This window comes from Eumetopias jubatus, unplaced genomic scaffold (genome assembly GCF_037043125.1).
Source record: "Eumetopias jubatus isolate StellerSeaLion01/CBP00866 unplaced genomic scaffold, mEumJub1_p1.0 scaffold_14, whole genome shotgun sequence".
NCBI classification, from domain to species: domain Eukaryota; kingdom Metazoa; phylum Chordata; class Mammalia; order Carnivora; family Otariidae; genus Eumetopias; species Eumetopias jubatus.
Genome location: NW_028274820.1, coordinates 63235858 through 63244363, shown reverse-complemented (window position 1 = coordinate 63244363; position 8506 = coordinate 63235858).

The following is an 8506-nucleotide window of genomic DNA, read 5'->3' as shown; positions in this document are numbered from 1 at the left end:
ACACTTAAGAATAATTATTATCTAAATTAGTGGCTCTTCACAGGGAGCAATTTCATCCTCCAAGGACTATTTGGTGATGCCTAGAGACAGTTTTCAGTATCTCAGCCAGGGGTCAAGGGCGGCAAGGAGCAGTGGCAAGGTGCTACTGGTATGTAGCGGATTGAAACCAGAAAAGCTATTGAACAACCTACAGTGCACAGGACGGCCCCTGCAACTGTATAAAGAATTATCCGGTTTTAAAGGTCAATGGAACTAAGGTTGAGAAACCCTGATGCAAGGATTCTCCAGGCCCATGGTCTTCCTGAATGGACCAAGGTCACTGAACACCCCTCTCAACTACCTCTATATCTATTCAAGTTCAAATTCTGCCTCCACCACTGGCCAGCTGCGTGACCTTGGGTGTTAGGTAAATTTTTTGAGCCTTAGGTTTCCTGCTTGCCCGAGTGAGTTGACAGGAAAAGGCATATAGATTACCTCACAGAGAGCCTAGCTCACAGTGGACAATCACGAACGGTAGCATGTAATAAGGAGGGGCTATCAGCAAGTAAGTTTAGAGCAATCAATTCTTTGTATGGAAAAAAAATAAGGTTAGCTGTCTAGCTCACATTTACGAAATATAGGTTCCACAAGGTTTAAAGCCCTCACTCCAAAAATAAAAAATAGTAAGGTTTTTTTTTTTTTCAGAAGGGGAATTTGTTTTTATCACCTCAGAAGAATGGAAACTTCTTTATATAAAAAATAAAAGCCATGAAGAAAAGATTAATAAGTTTGACCACATCGACATTTTTAAAAAAAGTATGTTCAAGAAAGGACACCACAGATAAAACTGCAAGCAAGCTACAGACCTAAAGAAATATCTGTGACCAATAACGACAAGTAATATCACAAATGCTTTTTAAAATATCCAAAACTGTTTTTTTAAAAAAATACCTAAAAGTCACCAATAGAGAGAAAAACAACCTAAAAGAAAAGTGAGCAAAGATATAACCAGGAAGTTAGAAAATAACTGAAATGTAGGGCCAATAAACAGATCAGGTTTACCACTAATGCTCAAGAGAATGAAAATAATAATGCGCTACCCTTTTTCACCTATCACATTGCCTAAAATTTTGATACCTAAAAATATGACACTTGGAAAATAATGTGGGGAAAGGGTACTTTTCTACTTTGCAGATGGGAGTGAACATTGGTAGACCCACTTTGAAAAGCAATTTGATATGAGCTTTTCAATGTATATACATGAACATACTCCCAAAGCCAGAAGCTCCATTTCTGAATATTTGCCCCAGAGAAAAGTATTATGTAGTAAAAAACCAGAAAACCACACAAAAGTCCAATGATCATGAAATAGCTAAACAAAAAGTGATATGATACAGTAGAATACGATAGAGCATAACATTAAATTACTATTAAAATACTATTGAAAGGATGAACTAAATCTATTTGTATTAACATAGAGACTTTTTTTTTAATGTATTTGAGGAATTCTGCTTCCAGCCAAGAGAGTCCCGCTGATAGCCCCTCCTTATTACATGCTACCGTTCGTGATTGTCCACTGTGAGCTAGGCTCTCTGTGAGGTAATCTATATGCCTTTTCCTGTCAACTCACTCGGGCAAGCAGGAAACCTAAGGCTCAAAAAATTTACTAACACCCAAGGTCACACAGCTGGCCAGTGGTGGAGGCAGAATTTGAACTTGAATAGATATAGAGGTAGTTGAGAGGGGTGTTCAGTGACCTTGGTCTATTCAGGAAGACCATGGGCCTGGAGAATCCTTGCATCAGGGTTTCTCAACCTTAGTTCCATTGACCTTTAAAATCGGATAATTCTTTATACAGTTGCAGGGGCCGTCCTGTGCACTGTAGGTTGTTCAATAGCTTTTCTGGTTTCAATCTGCTATATACCAGTAGCAGAGACTGATTTACCCTCTTCCTGCCTTAATGACAGGAAATCCAAACAAAATATACAAAATTGTGGGTTTTAATAGGTGAAGAAAAAAAGCACACATGATCATCTCAATTGACGCAGAAAAAGCATGTGACAGATCTGAACACCCTTTCAAGACAGAAATACTTAACATGCTAAGAGTAGTAGGGCACTTCTTGAACATGATAAAGACCATAAATGAAAAACCCACAGTGAACACCATGCTCAGTGATGAAGATGGAGAGCTTTTTCCCTAAGATGAGGAACAAGACAGATGTCTGCTTTCGCCACTTCAATTCAATGTAGTACTAGAAGTTCTAGCCAGAATAATGAGACAAAAAAAGAAATAAAGGGCACCCAAACTGGAAAGGAAAAAATAAAATTATCTGTTCACAGATGATCTTATTTGTAGAAAACCCTAAAGAATACACACACACACACACACACACACACACACACACACACACATACACACTATTAAGGTTAATAAACAGATTCAACAAAATTGCAGGATTCAAAACTGACATGCAAAAATCTATCTGTTGTTCTTTTTATACACTAAATATTAAACAATCTGAGAAGAAAATTAAGAAAACCATTCCATCCATTTACAATAGCATCAAAAAGAATAAAATGTTTTGGAATAAATTTAACCAAGGAGGTGACTTTTACAAAAAAAACAAACAAACAACTACAAAACATTACTGAAAGAAATTAAAGATCTAAAGAAAGGAAAATATGTCTCAGTTCATGGATTGGAAGACTTAATTTGTTAAGATGACAATACTGTCCAAAGTAATACACAGATTCAATGAAATCCTTATAAAAATACCAATGGCATTTTTTTCAGAAATTGAAAAATCTATATTAAAATTCATATGGAATTTCAGGGAACCCTGAAAAGTCAAAACAATATTTGTGTGGGGGGATATTAGAGACCTCAGACTTCCTAATTTCAAAACTTACTGCAAAGCTACAGTAATCAAAACAGTGTGGTGCTGGCAAAAATATATACATATAAACCAATGGAATAGAAGAGAAAGCCCAGGAATAACCCCTCTCATTATGGTCTATTAATTTTGGCAATGTTGCCAAGACCGTTCAATGGGGAAAGGGCAATCTTTTCTACAAATGCTGCTGGGAAAACTAGATATCCACATGCAAAACATGAAGTTGGACCCTTACCCACACCATATGCAAAAATTAACTCAAATAGATAAAGACCTAAATTCAAGAGTGAAGAGTATAAAACTCTTAGGAAGAGAGAAGGGAAAATCTTCATTACCTCGGATTTCACAACAATTTCTTAAATACGACACCAAAAGCACAGGGAATAAAAGAAAAGTAGATAAATTGGATGTTACTAAAAGTAAAAACTTTTGTGCAGCAAAGGACACCATCAAAAGAATGAAAAAAGCCTCACAGAATGGGAAAAATTATCTCCAAGTCCAATATCTGATAAAGAATTAATATTCAAAAAATATAAAAGCTCTTACAATTCAACAACAAAAAAAATAAACAACCCATTTCAAAAATGGGCAAGGGATTTGAACAGACATATTCTAAGATGATAGACACATAAAAAGTTCAGCATCATTAATCATTCAGGAAATACAAATCAAAACCACGGTGACTTATAACTTCACACCCACCAGGACAGCTATTATTTTAAATAACAGAAAATAACACCTGTTGATGAGGATGTGGAGAGATCAGTCTTCACGCACTACCAGTGAGAACGCAAAATGGTCCATCTGCTGTGGGAGACAGTTCGGCAGTTTCTCAAAAGGTTAAACAATTAAAAAAAGGAGGGGTAAACAATTCTACTCCTAGGAGTGTATACAGAAGAATTGAAAGCAGGGACTTCAACAATACTTGTAGATCAAGTTTCATAGGGGCATTATTCACCATAGCCAAAGGTGGAACAACCCAAGTGTCCATCGACAGGTGAATGGATAAGCACAATGTGGCACAGACCTACAATGGAATATTACTCAGCCATACGAAGGAATGAAGTTGTGATATATGCTCCAACGTGGAGGATCCTTGAACACATTCTGCTAAGTGAAAGAAGCCAGACACAAGAAGACAAAGACCACATAATTCCACTTAGATGAGAGATGTAGAGTAGTCAAATGCGTAGACACAGAAAGTAGAGTAGACGTTATCAGGGTTTGGGACAATGGAGGAATGGGGAGTTGTTACTTAAAGGGCGCAGAGTTTCTGTTTGGGATGATGAAAAATTCTGGAAATAAATAATAATGCTGGTTGCACAACATTGTGAATACCTAATACTTCAGTGCTTAAGCCACTGATTTGTACACCATTTAGCTATGCATATTTTACCACTAAAATGAAAAAAGTTGATTAGTTAAAGCAAAAGTAATAGTAATATATTGTGAGATCTATGGCATATAGAGAAGTAAAAAGTATGAAAACAAGAGCAAAGATGAAAATAGAAGAAAACAGAAGTGTATGTTTGTACAGTTTCTCTGCTGTGTGAAGCAGTGTAATATAGTTTGAGGGTAAACTGTAGTAAATTATATATTGGAAATCCTTGAGCTCCCACATCAAACAATAAAATGAAGAGATGGTTCATCAGCCAATACCAGAGATAAAATCGATCATATAAAAACTGCTTAATCAAAAAAAAAAAAAAAAGAAGAAGAAGAAAAGGAAAGGAAGAAAACTGAAACAAAGAGCAGAGAGGACAAATAAAGAGAACATAACAGAACTGTAGAGGTAAATCCAACAACATGAATAACTAAATTAAATGTAAATGGACTGATCACCCAATTAAAGAGATCATCAGATTGAAAGAAAAATGAAGACCCAGCTACATACTACCTGCAAGAAACTCATTTTATTTAATTTTTAAGTAGGCTCCACGCCCCGCATGAAACCCAATGCGAAGCCTGAACTCAGGATCCTGAAATCAAGAGTTGGACATTCAACCAACTGAGCCATCCAGGCACCCCAAGAAACTCATTTTAGGGACGCCTGGGTGGCCCAGTTGGTTAAGCATCTGCCTTCAGCTCAGGTCATGATCCCAGGGTCCTGGGATGGAGTCCCACATTGGGTTCCCTGCTCAGTGGGGAGGCTGCTTCTCCCTCTGCCTGCTGCTCTCCCTGCTTATGCTCTCTCTCTCTCTCGTTCTCTAACAAATAAATTAAAATCTAGAAAAAGAAAAGAAACTCATTTTAAATACAAAGCCCAGGTAGGTTAAAAGGTAAACAATGAAAACCACAAACTACACATACATTAGGATTGTTAAAATTTTAAAAACTGACAAACTAAGTGTAGACAAAGATACAGAACAACTGGAACTTTTGCATGTTGCCAGTGAGAATATAAAATAGTACAACCACTTTGAAAAACAGCTTAGCAGTTTCTTTTAAAGTTAAGTATATACTTAGCCTCAATCCTACCCTAGGTATTTAACCAAGTGAATTGAACACTTCTGTCCACCTGTACACAAATGTGGATAGCACTTTATTCATAATCACCCAAAACTGGAGAAGACCCAGATGTCCTTCGACAGATGTTGGTAAACAAACTATAGTATATTCACACAATAGGACATTACTCATCAATAAAATGGGACAGCCTATTGGTTCATGCAACAGTATAGATGAATCTCAAATCTACTTTAATGGGTAAAAGAAAGAAACCAAACCTAAAAGGCTTCACACTCTATTATTCCATTTACATGACATACTAGGGAAGAGAAACTATAAAGCCAGAAAGCAGATCTGTAATTCTCAAGGGTGAGGGGTTAGAGAAGAGTCTGATTACAAACGGGCAGCAGGAGGGAATTTAGGGGGAGGGATCAAGGAACTGTCCAGTATAATAATGTGGGATATATGATTCCAGGCATGTCAGAACCCATAGAACTGTACATCTCAAGGAGTGAATTTTACTATACGCAAATATTTTTTTCAAATCAACCAAGATGGGGGGGCACCTGGGTGGTTTAGTCTGTTAAGCATCTGACTCTTGATCTCAGCATCGTGAGTTCGAGCCCCTTGTAGAAACGGAGACTACTTAAAAAATCAACCAGGATATCGGGGGTGTTCAAGATGTCATGCAGACTGTGACAAATGAATCTGACTGTATTACAAATATACGACATATACAAATATTACAAATATATGGCATAACCACACTCCAGGGAGTGGGAAAGAACAGGGTTGACCTAAATGTTTTGCCTGGATAAAAATAAAGATAAAAAGAACTGTACACAAATTCTGTACTTGTATTTGGTAAATTTGTTTTTCACAAAGATATGAGCTAACAATCCTGAAAATACATTGCATGCATAGTAGGGTGGAATAAATAAGCAAATATATTGTAGATAATAAAATCTAAATAAAGATACTGTAGTTAATGAAAGCCAGAGAAGTTACAAATAAGTAAAGAAAAAAAATGCCAGAATGAATACATAGTGCTCCACAGACCTGGAGTCACAGGTATTAGGATAAAATCATGTTTCCCTTGAAGAGATAGATATATAGAGATAGGAACAAAAGTAGGTATGCAGATGGGTAGATAATACATACGTGTACATATGCACATACATGGGTGAGTATATGTTTATATATTTTCTAGCTCTGTCCAATGAGAGAGCCAAGTGTCATCCGGTATTGGATCCTGGAACAGAAAAAGGACATCAGTGGAATCTGAATAAAGTCTGTAGTTTAGTGATTGTTTTGTATTAATGTTAATTTCTTATTATAAGTAATTGCACCACGGTTATATGTTAAAATTAGAGGAACTCTCTGCACTACCTTTGCAATTATCCTGTATGCCAAAAATTATTTTTTTAATATAAAGTTAAAAAGAGACATAGTTAAATCAAGAAAATACAAAGGTAGGGCACCTGGGTGGCTCAGTCGGTTAAGCGTCTGCCTTCGGCTCAGGTCATGATCTCAGGGTCCTGGGATCGAGTCCCACATCGGGCTCCCTGCTCGGCGGGAAGCCTGCTTCTCCCTCTCACTCTGTCCCTTCCCTCTGCTTGTGCTCTCTCTCACTCTCTCAAATAAATAAAATCTTAAATAAAAAACAAAAAAAAAGAAAATGCAAAGGCAAGGCACTAAATGAGAGAAAATATTTCTAAAATATATATCTTATAAAGAACTCGCACCTAGGGTGTACAAAGAATTCTCACCACTTCATAGAAAACAACCTGATTTTCAAAGGATGGTTAGGATTTGAACAGTCACGTGAATGACAAGCAAGCATCTTTAAAGATGCTGTACAACATCAGCCGTTACAGAAATACACATTTCACCACGGGCTCCACTACACACCCACCAGAATAACAAGTACGGAAGCTGACAATATGAGTTTGGGCAAGGATATGGAGCACCTGGGGCTCCCAGACATCACAGGCAGGAATGTAAAATGGTACAGCCTCTCTAGAAAAGAATTTGGCCGTTGCATATAAAGTTAAACATACACTTATATGACCAATAATCTTACTTCTATTATTTATCCAAGAGAAACAAAAACATATGTTCACACAAAGACTTGAACTCAAATGTTCATAAGTTCATAGAGATGGAATGTGGGGAGTGATCAAAGGGAACATTTGCATTAACTCCAATATCCTAGTATTTACAAAAATTGGGGGGGAGGCACTACTTATACCATCAAAACTAAATTCAGAAGGTCACAGTAGCTAGTGTTTAGGTTGTTTTTTTTTTTTTTCTATCACCTAGTGGGTCTGTCTGGCCCACAAGCAGGTGGGCTCCTTGAGGGCAGGGGCGGACCTGGTCTTCTTGGAGAGCCCCTCTGACCCACGGCACAAGGCCCAAACAGCCGCGGAGGCTTCTCCATCGCTCCCGTCTGGTGCCCTCTGGTGGTGATGCTGAGCAACCACGGCCTCTTCAGTTCCAGGCTGGAAAGTCTCAGGGTGGCTCTGGACATATCCACAGCTGAGGCTGGGGTCTTGTCGCTGGAGGATGGGCCTCAGGGACCAGCTATTTTTGGATATTTGGCCCTGATCTCCTTTCTGGGGTGGGCTAGGGGCAGAGGGTATCAGAGCAAGGCCCGAGCGAGCCCTATTCCTGCCTGAGTTTTAGCCCCTCTCCCCATTCCCTGACTCTGCCCTTCCCTCAGGGACAGAAACAATCGAGCACAGGAGCTGGGGTCCTGGGACCTCAGAATGGATCCCTATAGACAGAAGCTCCCATCCTCAGTCCTCTGAGAAGGGACTTCACCTAACTGGAGCTCTGCAGGGACTCTGGCTGCCTGGGGCCATCAGCTCTCTCACGCAGGCCCAGCTCTGCATGCGGCCGGGATCAGAGCTCAGCCTGTGATCTATTTGGGGTCTGGGTTAGACCAAGGGTGAGGCTCAGATCGGGGGTCAAGGTCAGAGCGGAGTTTGGGGGATGGTTCAGGGCTCAATCTCTAGTCAGGTCAGGAAGAAAACCAGGGTTGAGAATTCTTGGGGGACCACTAACAATGATGCTTAGATTCTTTGGGCTCTGAATGGTAAATCAGTTTCTGTTATAAGGCTTTTAGGTCAGTCTCACAATCCCAAAGTGATTTTTCTGCCGAACAGAAATTATGGCCCCGCA